The 19,161-nt window shown below is 42.9% G+C and overlaps 1 non-coding gene across 1 annotated transcript; it reads left to right on the top strand.

Moving 5' to 3' along the window:
* Positions 1 to 18,426: 18,426 nt before the first annotated feature.
* Trnat-cgu lies at positions 18,427 to 18,498 on the top strand. The gene has a single exon. It is a non-coding gene; the product is annotated as a tRNA-Thr (tRNA).
* The last annotated feature ends 663 nt before the right edge of the window (positions 18,499 to 19,161 follow it).

The raw sequence follows: 19,161 nt of genomic DNA, 5'->3' as shown, positions 1-19,161 counted from the left end.
CTCTAACATGGAAATTAAGCGTTTCCGGACACAGTCCACATAACATCTTTTCTTTATTTGTGTGTGAGGAATGTTTCCTGAAAGTTTGGCCGTACCTTTTTGTAACATCCTGTATACCTATCGTAGATAAAAAACGAAAAAGATTACAAAAATCAGGTAATGTTAGATGTAGGCTACTGTAATAACGACCAAATATAACAAGAAAACTACCGTATCCCTTGTACCCTACAGTAAGTGTTTCAGCAACCACGACAAAATGAAGACAGATATGTGGGAAACTTCATGTCCTAACAGCATTAATGAATTAGCTATAATACTACAATCAGATTACCTGGAATGACTAACAGTGACCTAGAAATCAAATGGCACTCGTGGAAATCTTCAATACAGTACTGTTAAAAAAATATAAAAACACCTTATGACACTGAAGGACGTAATTATGACGTCTGCAGCTTAGCAGAATTCTTACACATTAGATACACAATCCCATTTTAATTCTATGTTTATAAGAATAATGTGTAATAATAATTTTCACAAAGCCAATTTACAGGTCTGTTTTCAAATTTAACTATGTATATTGCAAGTTGTTTTATATGTAGTAAAAAGAAAAAACGACTTACTTCGCATAGATAAGAGTACTTGGCTGGTTTCCACAAGGCTCCTTTTTGATTTATGTCAGCCCTATTGACTGCGACTGCCCAATGCTTTCGTCTTTCTTCATTGCGTGGAAATGCTGACACGCGAAATCCACCTTCGCCTCTATTGGAACAACCGAATACAGCACAATCTGGCATCGTTTACGAACGTCTGCAGAACGAATTACAGATGTCAAAAACAATACTGTACAATTACTAACGTGTTTACTTCAAACACGTAGGCGTACCGACTTCATCACAAAACGCTTCATTATTTCAACTAGTATTTAAGATCGCAAACGCTAATTACGTACTAAAAACGATATACAACTAAATCGAACATGCATGCTCAACGCATAAGTCTCTCAATAATTCAAATACCTTTTAATCGTTTCCAGAAGTCCTCTGAACTTGAACTCAAAAGCACGGCGAACATAGGAAGCGCGAGAGACGTTTGGCACCATTTTTCTGCCAAAGCTAATAAACCAAACACGGGCAACTTCATCTATGGCCACTCTCTCTGTATACAGGCTCTCTAGCTGCGGCCGGCTGCCTGCCGTGTTTGCTAGAGAGTGTCGGTCTGGAGGAGGAGCTCTCTGAGTGCGGACGTCTGGGAGAGTACAGGAGGCCACGCCGTTTTCGTCGATGTTTGGCGTGACTCGTGTCAGGTGTGATGCATGGTTAAAGCCGTGGTAGCAGCCAATGTTACTGTCTTGGTCGCAGGTGGATCCAAGGGGATGAGGCCTGGTTGTCCATTGAAACTCCTATCCTACGGATGTCGTCGGACTTAAAGTAAGACATTTTGACCATTATTTTGCGTTATTTGCAAGCAACTGGGGATTCGGGCGTCTGCAGTAATTCGGCGAAGATTCGTTTGGTCGGTGTGTAAATGATTGAACAAGGAGCAATTCATTTAATGTTCACCTTATGCTCGTGTTCTGCATGTGCTGTTTGCGAGTGTAAATTTGACTCTCGATGTTGTGTACATAGTTCCGCGTAGTCAGCGCATACACAACTTTCCCACTAGAGCGCGCCCCGCTGAGCACAACAGCGCAGGTGCAGCGCTCGTCCGTCTCCGCACTACGAGATGGCGCTGCCTTAGAGACAGACCAAATTCTGCTTCCGCCGATCCGCGTATTAATATGTAACGCAGCCAATGCGATTGCTGCTAACGTAGAACCTTTTCCCCTCGTGGATCACACTCGTGCAGTGATACCTAAATGCGCGAGGTATTATGACGAGTGTACAGACCTCCGATTAGTCAGACTGCATTTGTCTGCACCAGTCTGTACCAGTCTGCATTAGTCTGTACCAGTCTGCATTAGTCTGTACCATAGTCAAGTTTCAGTCTGTGCCTAATAAGATTACCATATTCCTGTACATAGCCATGAAGATAAATGAACAGACACTTTGTCAAGTATCAAAGAAATGTCACAATAAGATTAACGTACCAAGACCAAAGGAACTTCAGACTGTCAATTGTAAACAGCATCCAGAATCAAGTTACGGAATGCCTATGCTTTTTATTATTTTAATAAATGTGTGTGAAAATTAATCAAGTTATTAATTGGCGACTCCATAGTGTCCTGTGCACTACGACCAGATAATGGGTATACTTGGAAGAAGAGACAGCATTGGTCGTATATTTTTGTTTATTATCGCAAAATCGATTTTCGGTCACTTAGTGACCATCTTCAGTGCTGTAATATATAACTTAAATTAGTAAGCACTGGTGTCAATAAGCTTACGGCGATCACATAGAGTCTATGTGATCGCTGTAAGCTTATTGACACCAGTGCTTACTAATTTAAGTTATATATTACAGCACTGAAGATGGTCACTAAGTGACCGAAAATCGATTTTGCGATAATAAACAAAAATATACGACCAATTAATCAAGTTCTTTTTAAAGTTGGTCACTGTCAATCTTCTACTCTAAGTGTGCAAGTGGCATTTCTATCGTCTGACCTAATGGCAGAAGATAAACACGCCACGATAAGACCACGAAACATATTGCTGACACTCGCCTACTTCGATAGAGCGACAAGTAAAATAATCTGATGGTGTGTGTACCGAAGGTTTTACAGTACGCACACCACACTCACCTTTGTCTGTTGATTTTGAGTATTGACACGAAAACATTTCCCATATCATAATGCTCCCTCTGCTGGCCTAGACCTTTCGGACACTTGTCGGATGGAGCATAAAACTTGATTCATCTGCAAAGGCCACCTGTCGCAATTGTACTGGTCCGTGACTGGCAGTACACAAGATCGACTGACAACGACAAGGGATGCTACGGTACCAACGTCTGCGCCGTTACTGCAGAGTACCCTTAGCCCACCAGTCGACCACCACACCTTTAATTAGGTACAGTTTCTTATTTTTAACTAGAGGTTAAGACTGCAGAACGCTACCTAATTGCAGAAGATTCCAGTTGGAGAGGAGCCTCTGATGACGACATGAATCTAGCCCGCACCGCAATCACACTGGCAATGAACTAATCGGACACGAAATCAGCCTTAGTACAATTAATATTGCAGCCTCCTCAACCCCTGACCATGCAAACAGCCTGTCTGCCAAATAAGGGGAACAACACCCTGCCTAGACACGACGCCGAAATCGTACCAAGCCACGATAGAACTACGAATAATCACTTAACAATATTCACACACCAATGATTACTGAAGTTAAGCAATAATGAATAAATGGGCCTATTTAATGAACCACTCCCGTTGTCTACGATACCGATCTCGTCAGAGCAGCAAATTAATTTCAGTACCTGATAATCTTGCGTAAGGATAAACGCGACATCCAACTAGCAATTGTTATCTCTCGCAACGAGCTTTTCACAACGCAGTACGTACACTCTGACATAAACTCGGAACTAATTTATTACTTGTACTAAAATACCAATGTCTACCGTCTTGAAATGATTATTCTGTTTATGGACACTTCCATCACTACTGTTAGGAATTAAAACAGTTTTAATTCTCCCTTAAATATTTTTACAACTGGACGCAGCGATAATATTTAAGTGATGAGACTTCGCATGCGTCACAGAATAACGAATCTTTGTTAATAGCAAAATCTTTGGCCTTTCCGTAAATAGTTCAATTACTTCAATTATTCATCATTTAGGAAGCTTTTTCCCTTAATTGAAATCTTTTCTTTAATATTGAGAAGATCAAGTTTCAGTAGATTATTTATAATTTCATTCTTTCAAGAACCTTTTACCAAGCACATTTAAAAAATACCACATTATACGTGATATCGACTCCACTGTATCAATATCTCTGATTTACACTTTTATACTTCCGAAAATGATATAGATATATTCACACTAGATACCAATTGAATAGACTGGGAAGTTTCCTTAACCCCAAAAAAATTGGATTTATTTTCCTTATAGGTATCTCAATACACGTTGGTTATCAACAGCGAACGAGTGCCAGAAATACGGAAACAAATCATAAAAAAAATCAAACAAAAATCCTAAATGTCACCACCACTTTTCAACTAACCTTAAGTTACAATCTAAAAGCAAATCTTGACCTCTTCAGGCGTTGACCACACGCGACCCGCTAAGTTCCCTAACATTTAAATCGGCCACTCGTCACCTTCATGAATCAAGTTTTGGTTTAGTTACGTGTAGCTCGTTAAATGGTTCCTTCAATTTAGTATCACTTGCCTACTCAGTGATACGTGCACACCATCACCGTATAGCGAAACAGTTCGTCGTTCTATGACCCAATTCGCTGTCTGCTGCAAGCTAGTGGTCTTGAAAATACAACTACCAACACGTGTTCGAGGCTTTCCCTTCTCGATACACACACGCACAATACCCAAACCACCTCCATAAAAACGACAAGTAACCCAGTTACCTCTGGGCGTGTCGCGACCACTCAACATACAATGCAGACGGGATATCGGTCACACCGATTCCACAAAACTCAGCACCTAACAAGGCAATCTCTCAATTAAATCAGACTCACGCGGGACCCACCCCAGCAAATTTTACGAACGAAACTGTTCCCACAACCATAATCGACAAAGTTCCGTGCCCTCTCCCAAGCCTTAGGTGTCAACTGAGTAGCCTAACTACACCACGCAGTGAAACGCTGTAAGATCAGACCTGATATACACCACTACCAACACTTGGTCGGTGAGAGGTCTATCCGGGAACTAACCAACCCTTTTCGTTGTACAATAGGAACCATTTAAAACTAACAAACACGAAACGCCACGCCAACTTTTAACAATTAGTGTAATAATCATCGATGCTGTCGATTCTGAGGCTTTTTGCAGATGATGCTGTGGTGTATCGAGAGGTTGTAACAATGGAAAATTGTACTGAAATGCAGGAGGATCTGCAGCGAATTGACGCATCGTGCAGGGAGTGGCAATTCAATATCAATGTAGACAAGTGTAATGTGCTGCGAATACATAGAAAGATAGATACCTTATCATTTAGCTACAAAATAGCAGGTCAGCAACAGGAAGCAGTCAATTCCATAAATTATCTGGGAGTACGCATTAGGAGTGATTTAAAATGGAATGATCATATAAAGTTGATCGCCGGTAAAGCAGATGCCAGACTGAGATTCATTGGAAGAATCCTAAGGAAATGCAATCCGAAAACCAAGGAAGTGGGTTAGAGTACGCTTGTTCGCCCACTGCTTGAATACTGCTCAGCAATGTGGGATCCGTACCACATAGGGTTGATAGAAGAGATAGAGAAAATCCAACGGAGAGCAGCGCGCTTCGTTACAGGATCATTTAGTAATCGCGAAAGCGTTACGGAGATGATAGACAAACTCCAGTGGAAGACTCTGCAGGAGAGACGCTCACTAGCTCGGTACGGGCTTTTGTTGAAGTTTCGAGAACATACCCTCACCGAGAAGTCAAGCAGTATATTGCTCCCTCCTACGTATATCTCGCTAAGAGACCATGAGGATAAAATCAGAGAGATTAGAGCCCACACAGAGGTATACCGACAATCCTTCTTTCCACGAACAATACGAGACTGGAACAGAAGGGATAACCGATAGAGGTACTCAAGGTACCCTCCGCCAGACACCGTCAGGTGGCTTGCGGAGTATGGATGTAGATGTAGATGTAGATTCTTTGCAATAGCGGCCGGCTGCTTCGCGTCGCTCAGGCGTCATCTCTGGACGGAGCGAGGACGATACGGTGTGTCGCTGCAGTCGCGCGTGCTCGCCACCTGCTATTACGTAGACGCTCTCATATCATCTGGAACACAAATTTGATTTTGGTTTCAACACATCATACACGTATATTATGGTGACCACCGGGTGTTGTCGTGTTGTCATTGATTTATCACGCAGGATGCTCAGCACCAGTAAGGGAGAACGTACCCCGTGCGTTTTGACGCAGCACACAATGCGGTGGACGTTTGATTGCGGTGTTGTCGTGCTGTAACGTACCCTCTCTCTCTGTTGTTGTTTTTGTTTTTCTGTTATTGTTTTCTATTATTGTAGTTATAGAGATCTGAAATTATTGTACCGGTTTGCTTAGTCAGCCGTACTTCGGAATTTTTTGACATTAGATGGAGCCTGAAACTTGCGTAATAAATACTTCGCGTGAAGTGCGATTTGCAACTTTAACAAAAATTAATTGCGGAGGTGCAATCCACAGAATATTAACAGAAAAGCTTTAGAACAATGCGCACGACAGACTAGACACATTCAGAGGGTACGTACATTCGCGTACGATTGGTTGCGATCTGATGAGAAAGATCTATCCAAACTTTTTTGTGTAAAATAATTACGTCGTAACACACTCGGAGATTGCGAACGTACAATCAGGGTAGAGGCACGTACTTGTTATCATTCCCCGTGGCCTGGCTAAAAGAATTGCAATTATTTAAATTTACGAATATTTCTTTTTCAATCGTACTCCTATTTTTATACGGAAAGGAAGATTGCAGGTTCTGGATGTCTTGGTAAAAACACATCGAAATTAACCTCAGCGGCCACCAAAGGAAAGCAGTGAGCACAATCACGTACCTCTATTGTTGAGCAGCGCCGTCGTAAAGATCGTCGCCTCCATCTAAAGTTCGCCTTCTCGGATTAACAGAATAATTTGTACTCCATTGGTGTGGGATTTAGGCTTGATCTTGACAGAAATTATAAAACACATATTTCATAATTTAGCACCTTCATTTAACACACACAGAGACATGAAACTATACAGCACGTCTTTACGCCAGCACATCAGAACAAAAAAGGTAGTTAATACTAGAAGAAATAAAAGAATCTCGAAATTAGTCCTTTGTCTATCAATGATAAAAAAAGTTTTTTAGAGTATTCCTCTGCTATGACAGTCGAACAAATTTTCTTCTTGTATCTTTGAGATGAAATTACAACATTTTTTAGTTCCTTTTCAGTGCAAACTCTAGCTTCAGTCATCAATGAACAACAGTCGGGGTGAATGAAACAGGCCAATGCTGCAAAAGCTCACACCAGCAAAGTTCGCTGAATGGTCGTTGAGAAGCTCCTTGCTTCACCTGGGCGGTGAATTACTCAACAGCTGCACATCTGTTCGCCTGCGCACATCTCCACAGCCATCGTTCACGTCTGTGTCCCGTCACGCACAACAGTTGTCTTGGCTCCGTTTCTAAACAGCGCCATTTTGCCATGCAAGCAAACGGTTTACAAACAGCCGACAGGAAATGCTTCCGCCCTAGGCCTGAAACCCGCTCATCACGCCCTTTTGTACAAAAATAGAACTGTTCCTGGAACCGTGTCAGCCCCTACAACTTGAAACGTCCCCATAGAAAAATTAATGAATCGCTGTGCTGATAAACCTCTTACGTTATTTGATTTGCAAGCAGCTGAGTAGAACTGAACGTACTCAGACATTTCTCTCTTTACTTATTCTGATCAACACTAAACTGACACACAATATTTTTAGCGCAACGCAATCTGACTTTCAATAATCTCTACAAAAGAATGGCCCTGATTAACAATAACCTATACCTTTCATGAATCACTTACCTCACAAAAATCTTCGTTACTCGAACTACTGCAATGCAGCGAGCGCCAGTACTGCCAGCTAAATAAAAGATTCTAACTACTGAAGGCACTAACTACTGATAGGCATACTTAGCAAATGAAAGCTTTTGATAGAGAACAAACATTGTATTTGTTGTGGACTGACAAGACAGCCAGTCCACAGTGACGGGTAATCGAAAGGCACGCGCTTAAATTCACGCAGGATGGCGTGAGGTCTGAAACAGGATACGTAATGAATGCTATAAAGAAAACTATGTAGCTGCTGGAATACTTAACTTTAATCCATCATTTGTATACATCGTTCTTGATGAGACATGCTTCATACGATAACTATCAATTGCTATGGCGCCTTGCTAGGTCGTAGCCATTGACTTAGCTGAAGGCTGTTCTAACTATCTTCTCTGCAAATAAACGAGGCTTCGTCAGTGTTGCACCGCTAAGTCGTCCGTATAACTGCGGCGAGTGCTAGTAAGTCTCTCGAGACCTGCCGTGTGGTGGCGCTCGGTCTGCGACCACTGACAGTGGCGACACGCGGGTCCGACATGTACTAATGGACCGCGGCCGATTTAAAGCTACCACCTAGCAAGTGTGGTGTCTGGCGGTGACACCACAGTATTTACCTTAATAGTGTTCAAAAGTCGTAATATACAGGGAGTTAGAAAAAGGTAGGGCCAAACTTTTAGGAAACATTCCTCACACACAAAGAAAGAAAATATGTTATGTGGACATCTGTCCAGAAACGCTTACTTTCCATGTTAGAGCTCATTTTATTACTTCTCTTCAAATCACATTAATCATGGAATTGGAACACACAGCAACAGAACGTACCAGCGTGACTTCAAAATGTCCTCCGTTAGCGAGGATACATGCATCCACCCTCCGTCGCATGGAATCCCTGATGCGCTGATGCAGCCCTGGAGAGTGGCGTATTGTATTACAGCTTTCCACAATACGAGCACGAAGAGTCTCTACATTTGGTACCGGGGTTGCGTAGACAAGAGCTTTCAAATGCCCCCATAAATGAAAGTCAAGAGGGTTGAGGTCAGGAGAGCATGGAGGCCATGGAATTGGTCCGCCTCTACCAATCCATCGATCACCGAATCTGTTGTTGAGAAGCGGACGAACACTTCGACTGAAAGGTGCAGGAGCTCCATCGTGCATGAACCACATGTTGTGTCGTACTTGTAAAGGCACATGTTCTAACAGCACAGGTAGAGTATCCCGTATGAAATCATGATAACGTGCTCCATTGAGCATAGGTGGACGACGAAACTAAAATGAGCTCTAACATGGAAATTAAGCGTTTCCGGACACATGTCCACATAACATATTTTCTTTCTTTGTGTGTGAGGAATGTTTCCTGAAAGTTTGGCTGTACCTTTTTGTAACACCATATATATATATATATATATATATATCAGTTCATGACATCCAGTCTTACAAATTTACTCTTTCTGGCGGACACACGTCCAGATCATACGCTCTCAAAACTACGCCATCTCACTCCCCACATCCACCACTGCTGACGACTCACCAACTGCGCACGCTACGCGCTGTTCACACCCAGCTGCCCAACACTGTTGTGTTGTTGTTGTGGTCTTCAGTCCTGCGAGTGGTTTGATGCAGCTCTCCATGCTACTCTATCCTGTGTAAGCTTCTTCATCTCCCAGTATCTACTGCAGACTACATCCTTCTGAATCTGCTTAGTGTATTCATCTCTTGGTCTCCCTCTACGATTTTTACCCTCCACGTTCCCCTACAATACTAAATTTGTGATCCCTTGATGCCTCAGAATATGCCCCACCAACCGATTCCTTCTCCTAGTTAAGTTGTGCCACAAATTTCTCTTCTCTCCAATTCTATTCAATACCTCCTCATTAGTTATGTGATCTACCCATCTAATCTTCAGCATTCTTCTGTAGCACCATATTTCGAAAGCATCTCTTCTCTTCTTGTCTAAACTATTTATCGTCTACGTTTCACTTCCATACATGGCTACACTCCATACAAATACTTTCAGAAAAGACTTCTTGACATTTAAATCTATACTCGATGTTAACAAATTTTTCTTCTTCAGTAACGCTTTCCTTGTCATTGCCAGTCTACATTTTATAACCTCTCTACACTACAATAGCGAATATTTCAACAATGCAAACCAGCCACAGACCGCACACCTCACAGCTAGTGATTTTCATACAGAGCGCTACGTGGCGTTACCAATATAAAAACCTAAACAGCCTACTTACAAACTGCAGCAGGCGCCTTATTCGTATATCCATGTTGATCGCTGTTCATCGGCGAGTACCGCCACGGAGTGGCCACAGGTGGCCATTCCAGACGAATCACATCTTGCGCTGCGTCAAACGTCAAAGCACCTGAAATCAAACACTCTGCAACAATCGACGGCAGGGTCCAGACTGGAGGCCGCTCCCTGGATGATCTCGTCATTTTGAAAGTCTCACATTATTAACACAAGTACGTACAATATGATCAAAAGTATCCGGACACCTGGCTGAAAATGACTTACAAGTTCGTGGCTCCCTCCATCGGTAATGCTGGAATTCAATATGGTGTTGGCCCACCCCTAGCACCGATGACAGCTTCCACTCTCGTAGGCATATGTTCAATCTACATCTACATGATTACTCTGCAATTCATATTTAAGTGCTTGGCAGCGGGTTCGTCGAACCACAATCATATCTCCCTACCATTCCACCCCCGAACAGCGCGCGGGAAAAACGAACACCTAAACCTTTCAGTTTGAGGTCTGATTTCTCTTATTTTATCATTCCTGCCTATGTACGTTGGGCTCAAAAAAATATTTTTGCATTCGGAAGAGAAAGTTGGTGACTAAAATTTAGTAAATAGATCTCGCCACGACGAAAAACGTCTTTGCTTTAATGACTTCCATCCCAACTCGCGTATCATATCTGCCACACTCTCTCCCCTATTACGTGATAATACAAAACGAGCTGCCCTTTTTTGCACGCTTTCGATGTCCTCCGTCAATCCCACCTGGTAAGGATCCCACACCGCGCAGCAATATTCTAACAGAGGACGAACGAGTGTAGTGTAAACTGTCTCTTTAGTGGACTTGTTGTATCTTCTAAATGTCCTGCCAATGAAACGCAACCTTTGGCTCGCCTTCCCCACAACATTATCTATGTGGTCTTTCCAACTGAAGTTGTTCGTAATTTTAACACCCAGGTACTTAGTTGAATTGACAGCCTTGAGAATTGTACTATCTATCGAGTAATCGAATTCGAACCGACTTCTTTTGGAACTCATGTGGATCACCTCACTTTTCGTTATTTAGCGTCAACTGCCACCTGGCACACCATACAGCAATCTTTTCTAAATCGCTTTGCAACTGATACTGGTCTTCGGACAACCTTACTAGACGGTAAATTACAGCATCATCTGCGAACAACGTAAGATAATCGCTCAGATTGTCACCCAGGTCATTTATATAGATCAGGAACAGCAGAGGTCGCAGGACGCTTCCCTGGGGAACACCTGATATCACTTCAGTTTTACTCGATGATTTGCCGTCTATTACTACGAACTGCGACCTTCCTGACAGGAAATCACGAATCCAGTCGCACAACTGAGACGATACCCCATAGGCCCGCAGCTTGATTTTCTGAAACCATGCTGATTACGTATCAATAGATCGTTCCGCTCGATGTGATTCATGGTGTTTGAATACAGTATATGCTCCAAAACCCTACTGCAAACCGACGTCAATGATATAGGTCTGTAGTTCGATGGATTACTCCTACTACCCTTCTTAAACACTGGTGCGACCTGCACAATTTTCCATTCTGTAGGTACAGATCTACCGGTGAGCGAGCGGTTGTATATGATTGCTAAGTAGGGAGCTATTGTATCAGCTTAATCTGAAAGGAACCTAATCGGTATACAATCTGGACCTGAAGACTTACCCGTATGAAGCGATTCGAGTTGCTTCGCAACCCCTAAGGTATCTACTTCTAAGAAACTCACGCTAGCAGCTGTTCGTGTTTCAAATTCTGGAATATTCTATTCGTCTTCCAATCAGGTGCTGGAAAGTTTCTTGGGGAGTGGCAGCCCATTCTTAACGGAGTGATGCGCTGAGGAGAGGTATCCATGTCGGTCGGTGAGACCTGGCACGAAGTCGGCGTTCCAAAACATCCCAGAGGTGTTCTAAAGGATTCGGGTCAGTCCATTACAGGGAAAATCACTCCGCCATAGGCCGTACATTATGATCAGGTGCTCGATCGTGTTGAAAGATGCAATCACCATCCCCGAATTGCTCTTCAACAGTGGGAAGCAAGAGGGTGCTTAAACATCAATGTAGGCGTGTGCTGTGACAGTGCCACGCAAAACACCAACGTGTGCAGTCCCCTCCATGAAAAACATGACCACACCATTACAGCACCACCTCCGAATTCTACTGTTGGCACTACACACGCTGACAGATTCGCCACACCCACACCCTGCCATCGGATCGCCACACTGTGTACCGCTATTCGTCACTCCACACAACGTTTTTCCACTGTTCAATCGTCCAGTGTTTACGCTCCTTACACCAAGCGAGGCGTCGTTTGGCATTTACCGACGTGACGTGTGGCTTATGAGCAGCCGCTCGACCATGAAATCCAAGTTTTCTCACCTGCCGCCTTACTGTCGTAGTACCTGCAGTGGATCCTGATGCAGTTTGGAATTCCTGTGTGATGGTCTGGATAAATGTCTGCCTATTACACATCACGACCTCTTCAATTGTCGGCGGTCTCTGTCAGCCAACAGACGAGATCGGCCTATACGTTATTGGGCAGTATGTGTCCACTTCACTATCACATCGAAATCAGTGGACATATGGATGTTTAGGAGTGTGGAAATATCGCGTACAGACGTATGACCCAAGTGACACCCAACCACCTGACCACCTGACCACGTTCGAAGTCCGTGAGTTGCGCGGTGTGGACCATTCTGCTGTTTCACGTTGTTTAATGACTACTGAGGTCGCTGATATGGAGTAACTGGCAGTAGGTGGCAGCAAAATGCAGCTAATATGAAAAACGTATGTTTTTTTGGGCGTCCGGATACGTCTGATCACACCCCTAAAAGCAGTTCCTTTTTCCTCGGCAAGAACAATGCAAAGTTTTAGAATTTGCAGGACCACCTCTATCTGGCTGTTAGCGTCTTGGACCCTCAACAGAGAAACTTAAGCGCAAATGGACCCTGCACTGGTGTCGGAAGGGTTGCACACTGTGGTGTCACCGCCAGACACCACACTTTCTAGGTGGTAGCCTTTAAATCGGCCGCGGTCCGTTAGTATACGTCGGACCCGCGTGTCGCCACTATCAGTGATTGCAGACCGAGCGCCGCCACACGGCAGATCTAGTCTAGAGAGACATCCTAGCACTCGCCCCAGTTGTACAGCCGACTTTGATAGCGATGGTTCACTGACAAAATACGCTCTCATTTGCCGAGACGGTAGTTAGCATAGCCTTCAGCTATGTCATTTGCTACGACCTAGCAAGGCGCCATTACCAGTTACTACTGATGCTGTAAAACATGTACCGTCAAGAGCGATGTTCACCATTTATGGATTAAAGTTAAGTATTCCACAGCTACGTCCTTTTTTGCTAGTCTAATTTCCTTGACCTGTTCCAGACCTCACGCCAGCCTGCGTGAGCTAAAACGCGTGCCTTTCGGCTTCCTCTCACACCGTGTTGGCTCTCTTGCCAATCCACAACACATACCCTTGTTATCTTACACAACCTCACTGTTCTCCTCCTGCACATCTTGCACGGTCTGCGAGAAAAAGGAGGTCTTTCACGCTTTCGACATGTGGTCACAATGTGACCGGACAGTGTGTAAAACAGCACCAGCAGCTAACTATCACACAAACGAGTAGCTGTGTTAAGTATTTGACATTAAGCATTTGAGAATAACTTACGCATTTCTCAAAATATAGTTTTCTCCTAAACTGTGTATCATACAGTGAAATAGTTTTTCAAATACACTCAGCGGAAAATGTGGACACTGTGTGCATATTGAGTTGCGAATAAAGTAAAGAGGTAACGAATTAAGACGTCATGCGTGATGCTTAAGATTCACTGATCACAGTTTTTGTCGTGTAGTTAAAGTGAAAGTAGTCCCATACTCAGGCAGATGAGCGTAGAGGAGCAGATGTAGGAATAGTGCATCACTGCTCAAGGCAAGGTCCTAAGAGAGGTGGTTTATTATCTTCCTCCGATCTGTTAGTGTATCGAGTGTCGCGTGGATGATTGTGTTGGGTGCTCATATAGTGTAAGGTTGGGTTTGTGCTGTTACGGCTGTAGCGAAGCAAGATGGCGAAAAGTTGTACCGTTACATAGCCTTCTCCGCGGAGATACCACAAAGGGGGCCCCCAAGTTTAATGTCTCCATGCGACGAACAGATCACCATCAAGAGTGCCGAATTCCCTCACTTCTAGAGACGCCGTGGAGAGATTTGGAATTAAGTACAGCATACTGGTACAAAGACTGGCGACCAGGATCTTTATGTCACTGCCTCTCCTCCCCTTGTTGGCGTAGCGCTCAAAAACCTTTCCACGGATTCGAATCAACATACAGCGGGGAAGCAAGCCGACACTAATGAAGCGAGTAAAGTATTGATTTTTTCCCACTTGCAGTCCAAACGTGCACCTCAGGTATGATGTGAACCACAGACATTCAATTATATGTTTTAAAATTGTTTCAAAACTTGATCAGGTTACGTAAGACCTTGAAAAGGTTAAATACTGTGGAACTTAGTACGGCCAGTTGATCAGCAAAAAAAATCCACTTTTCCTGAAATTTTAAGAAGCGCATAATATTAAATTTATAGAGTTCTACTTCTAGAATTAGGTTCAGTTTATAGTAAAAACATACGGTAGAGGTTTCCATGAAGATACCTCGTCTACTTCTTGAATTACTAAGGAAAACGCATTAGATGAACTAATTTTTGTTAGTGCGTTACAAAGGGAAAAACACAGAACTTTATTGACTATATGTAGTAATTTAGCTCCACCAAGAGTCTAGATAATTTAATCTTAAATGAACAAAATTAAAGAAAAGAACAGTTCAGAGGGCATCATCAACCAGTGGGTCTGTTTGAAAAATTCTGGAGCTCAAAATCCAACAGGTACTGGGCTAAAAAGGAGAACTCCCCATCAGATTTAGTGGTAAATTGGCTCATTGGATAGTCCACCAAAAGTGAACACAGGTCAAGCATGAAAGCAGGAAGAAGGTGTACTGAACTGTGAAAAACAAGCAAAATAAGAACAGTGAACGGTCCAAGCTTAATATCGAGCGATATTAATGCCCATGGCATTGTGGTTCTCCCCCTTTTCTTGTATTTTTTTCATTCTTCACAAAATTACGAACTTTCATCAGCTCATTGACGTGTCTGTTCACTGTATTGAAATCTGTGCATGTGTCGTGGCGTAATGTCTGTCTTGCACAACGACGAGTAACGAGGGGACCTACAGAAGTACGTACCTCTTATTTGTTCTGCACGGGTACCGCATGTTATGCCTCTTGCGTTCCGTTTAGGAAGTTTCGCCTGTTGAATTCCTTCGTTCGTTTATTTGTTGTTTTCATTTCTGTACAAGGTCTCTGCGGGATCTCATGTCCTCTCAGTATTCATCAGATTTTCTTGCGACGCTAAAATACTCTTACCGCGTGACTAACTGTGGTGTCACCGCCAGACACCACACTTGCTAGGTGGTAGCCTTTAAATCGGCCGCGGTCCGTTAGTATACGTCGGACCTGCGTGTCGGCACTATCAGTGATTGCAGACCGAGCGCCGCCACACGGCAGGTCTAGAGAGACTTCCTAGCACTCGCCCCAGTTAGACAGCCGACTTTGCTAGCGATGGTTCACTGAAAAATTACGCTCTCATTTGCCGAGACGATAGTTAGCACAGCCTTCAGCTACGTCATTTGCTACGACCTAGCAAGGCGCCATTATCAATTGCTATTGTTCACCAATTATGGATTAAGGTTAAGTATTCCAGAAGCTACGTACTTCTTTTACTGGACTCAACTCCTTTAACCGTTCCAGACCTCCCGCCAGCCTGCGTGAGCTTAAACGCATGCCTTTCGGCTACCTTGCTTGGCTGTCTTGCCAAGTCACAACACTAACAATCTGCGATGAACAGTGACAGCAGGCGAGATGCCGCATAGACCTATCACAGAAATGAAAACAACAAATGTGAACTATGTTATGACAAGGAAAGTCAAGAGTCAAATCTTCCAAAAGGGAACGCTAGTGGCATAACATGTGGTATCTGTGTAGAACAAATAGTAGGTCTCCTCGTTATACGCCGCTGTGGCAGACTGATATCAGTCCACGATACGTACACAAATTTGAATAACGTCAATGACCGGACAAAATGTTCGTAATTTTGTGGAAAAAAAGAAAAAAAGAAAAAAAAGGGAGTGGGTGAGATTTTAACCCCGATTTCCTCCGTCACATTCCAACGCCTTGTCCACGCAACCACGACACGACGGTCGTTAACGTTACTCGATATGATGTTGTTGTTGTTGTTGTTGTTGTTGTTGTGGTCTTCAGTCCTGAGACTGGTTTGATGCAGCTCTCCATGCTACTCTATCCTGTGCAGGCTTCTTCATCTCCCAGTACCTACTGCAGCCTACATCCTTCTGAATCTGCTTAGTATATTCATCTCTTGGTCTCCCTCTACGATTTTTACCCTCCACGCTGCCCTCCAGCACTAAATTGGTGAGCCCTTGATGCCTCAGAACATGTCCTACCAACCGGTCCCTTCTTCTTGTCAAGTTGTGCCACAAACTCCTCCCCAATTCTCCTCATTAGTTATGTGATCTACCCATCTAATCTTCAGCATTCTTCTGTAGCACCACATTTCGAAAGCTTCTATTCTCTCCTTGTCCAAACTCGTTATCGTCAATGTTTACTTCCATACATGGCTACACTCCATACAAATACTTTCAGAAACGACTTCCTGACACTTAAATCTATACTCGATGTTAACAAATTTCTCTTATTCAGAAACGCTTTCCTTGCCATTGCCAGTCTACATTTTATATACTCTCTACTTCGACCATTATCAGTTATTTTGCTCCCCAAATAGCAAACCTCATCTACTACTTTAAGTGTCTCATTTCCTAATCTAATTCCCTCTGCATCACCCGACTTAATTAGACTACATTCCATTATCCTCGTTTTGCTTTTGTTGATGTTGATCATATATCCTCCTTTCAAGACATTGTCCATTCTGTTCAACTGCTCTTCCAAGTCCTTTGCTGCCTCTGACAGAATTACAGTGTCAGTTACTCGATATGGCAGACATCAAATTTCAGCCACTCCTGTTTCTATTTTGCCTCTTTTTTCCACAGTCAGTATAGCTTCCTCCTCTTTTGATGCTTGATCTGTGCTCAGTTATTGACGGGCTGCAATGAAATACAGTGGTTATACTCCATTTCCTTGTCTGACTACTGTTTTTATGTTGAAAATCTTGGGATAGTCTCCACTGATGTTCATTATTCCTTTAGAGACTTCCAGTGTAGCTTTTACGAGACTTGTAATCTTCATTAGCATTGCGAACTTCTGCATTATTTCCACAACTTTTCTCTGTTTATGTCATTGTAGGCTGTTTAAGACAGATTTTAAATCTTTTCTGCAGAACCTTGGAGGGAACTTCGTATGTTGTGCTAATAAAGAAGATATCCCTATTATTTCTGCAGTCTTGTTTATCAGCCTCTTTATGAATTGGCGCTATGATCGCTTGTTTCCATTCAGATGGCATTCTTTCTCCATTCCAAATGTTCGTTACAACTGTACTTCTTCCTTTCTGAAGCAGTTCAGTTGTTATTCCATCTCTCCCTGGCGTTTTGTAGTTTTATAGTAATTGAGCGTGGAAGGCGATCGAGAAAAAAATGCTTGCTGTTGTTAACCTAGTTTCACTTATGTAAGGGGAAACTGGAGTAGCAGTGCAGACGGGAAAGGTGACGGAACTTGTATGCGAAATGTCAAAGTCGAGGTTGCCGGTGAGGTGAAAATACGGCATGGGAGAAAGGGGAGTGCGAAGTGCGCACAATTAGTATCCCATTCACGATCTAGGTAAATGTGTTATGAGGCACAACTTGGTGTGAAGTTACGAACAATAGGAGAAACCACCACTCAGTGAACACTTCACTGTTTTTGTTCCACCTAACAGGTGGTCAAACCTAGCATGACAATTCGGAAAAAACTGGTTCTGGCTAAGATTTGGATTTCAAAGACGACAGTATATGCTTTTCAAAAAAAGCATACATTAGATTTTTACAATATATATATATATATATATATATATATATTGTAAAATGCTTTTTTTGAAAATTTTCAAAAAAGCATACATTAGATTTTTACGAAAAAATTAAGTTTCAGGAATAACACAGTCAGTGGTTTACGCAGACGCATCATAGTGTGAGCAAATGTCACAGTGACATTGAGCGAGGAGTATTGTCAAACGTAGCTGCCGGTGGATGATTTAGTGCTGCGCTGTGTCGCTCAGGTCATTGACTTATAGATCTGCAGCCTGTGACGGTGCTTCGCTTGAAACGCTGTTGGGAGAGTATACGCCCGTGCTATGCCCCTGGGCAGATTTTCATTTCGCTTTCATGTTTACTAGCTAATAGCTACGATTGCCAATGATAGCGCACCTGCGAACCGGTAGCAACCAGATCGTGTTTGACTCATACTGAAGTTAACAGACTGCGTCACGTAGCCTCTTTAGCTCAGTGGTAGAGCACTGGTCTCGTAAACCAGGGGTCGTGAGTTCAAACCTCACAGGAGGCACTACATTTTAATGACGACGGGAAGTTCGGAACTGGCTTTGCTGTACCCCGGATGAAGTCGGTGTCAGCGAATTCAGTCCGTATACGTGACAAATGACAGTCGTGCGTACGTCACATGCCACGTGTTACTCGTGTCGTGTGTTCGAAGGGACTGCTAAGCGAATAAATAATCTATTCTTTATTGTAAGCGCGTCTTGTTTGTTTTATTCGGGATGTCCGGGGGATCTCGGGTTTAACACTAGAAGGATCGGGGATTTCGATCTACCTAGAAGGACCAACTCGTCATTTTGACAGGTACAGCTTCATTTGCCGTCTTTAAAAAAGTAAACACATTTTCATTACAACAATTTATTTCAGACAAGTTACACAGTTTACCAGAATACAGTTTTACTTTTTTCTGTAGAATTACATGCCACAATGAACATGTTATACCTAAGAATTAATCAAAACATTATGTTACAAAATGTGGAATGGATAATTTTCCGAAGAAAAGAAGACTATTGGTTTTAACACAAATACCAGAAAAGCACAATATATTCTAGAGAAAGCATTTATAACCCTCCTTTTACTCATTTAAAACCACCTGCTGCGTCGTGACAACCCACACAGGAGTATTCAGCATTGCGTAAACATGGTCCGAAAACATACTTGCCACAGTTTATAC

The sequence above is a fragment of the Schistocerca piceifrons genome, chromosome 9 (genome assembly GCF_021461385.2).
Source record: "Schistocerca piceifrons isolate TAMUIC-IGC-003096 chromosome 9, iqSchPice1.1, whole genome shotgun sequence".
Classification (NCBI taxonomy): domain Eukaryota; kingdom Metazoa; phylum Arthropoda; class Insecta; order Orthoptera; family Acrididae; genus Schistocerca; species Schistocerca piceifrons.
Note: the sequence above shows the minus strand (reverse complement) of the source record. Positions and strands in the feature narration are given on the sequence as shown.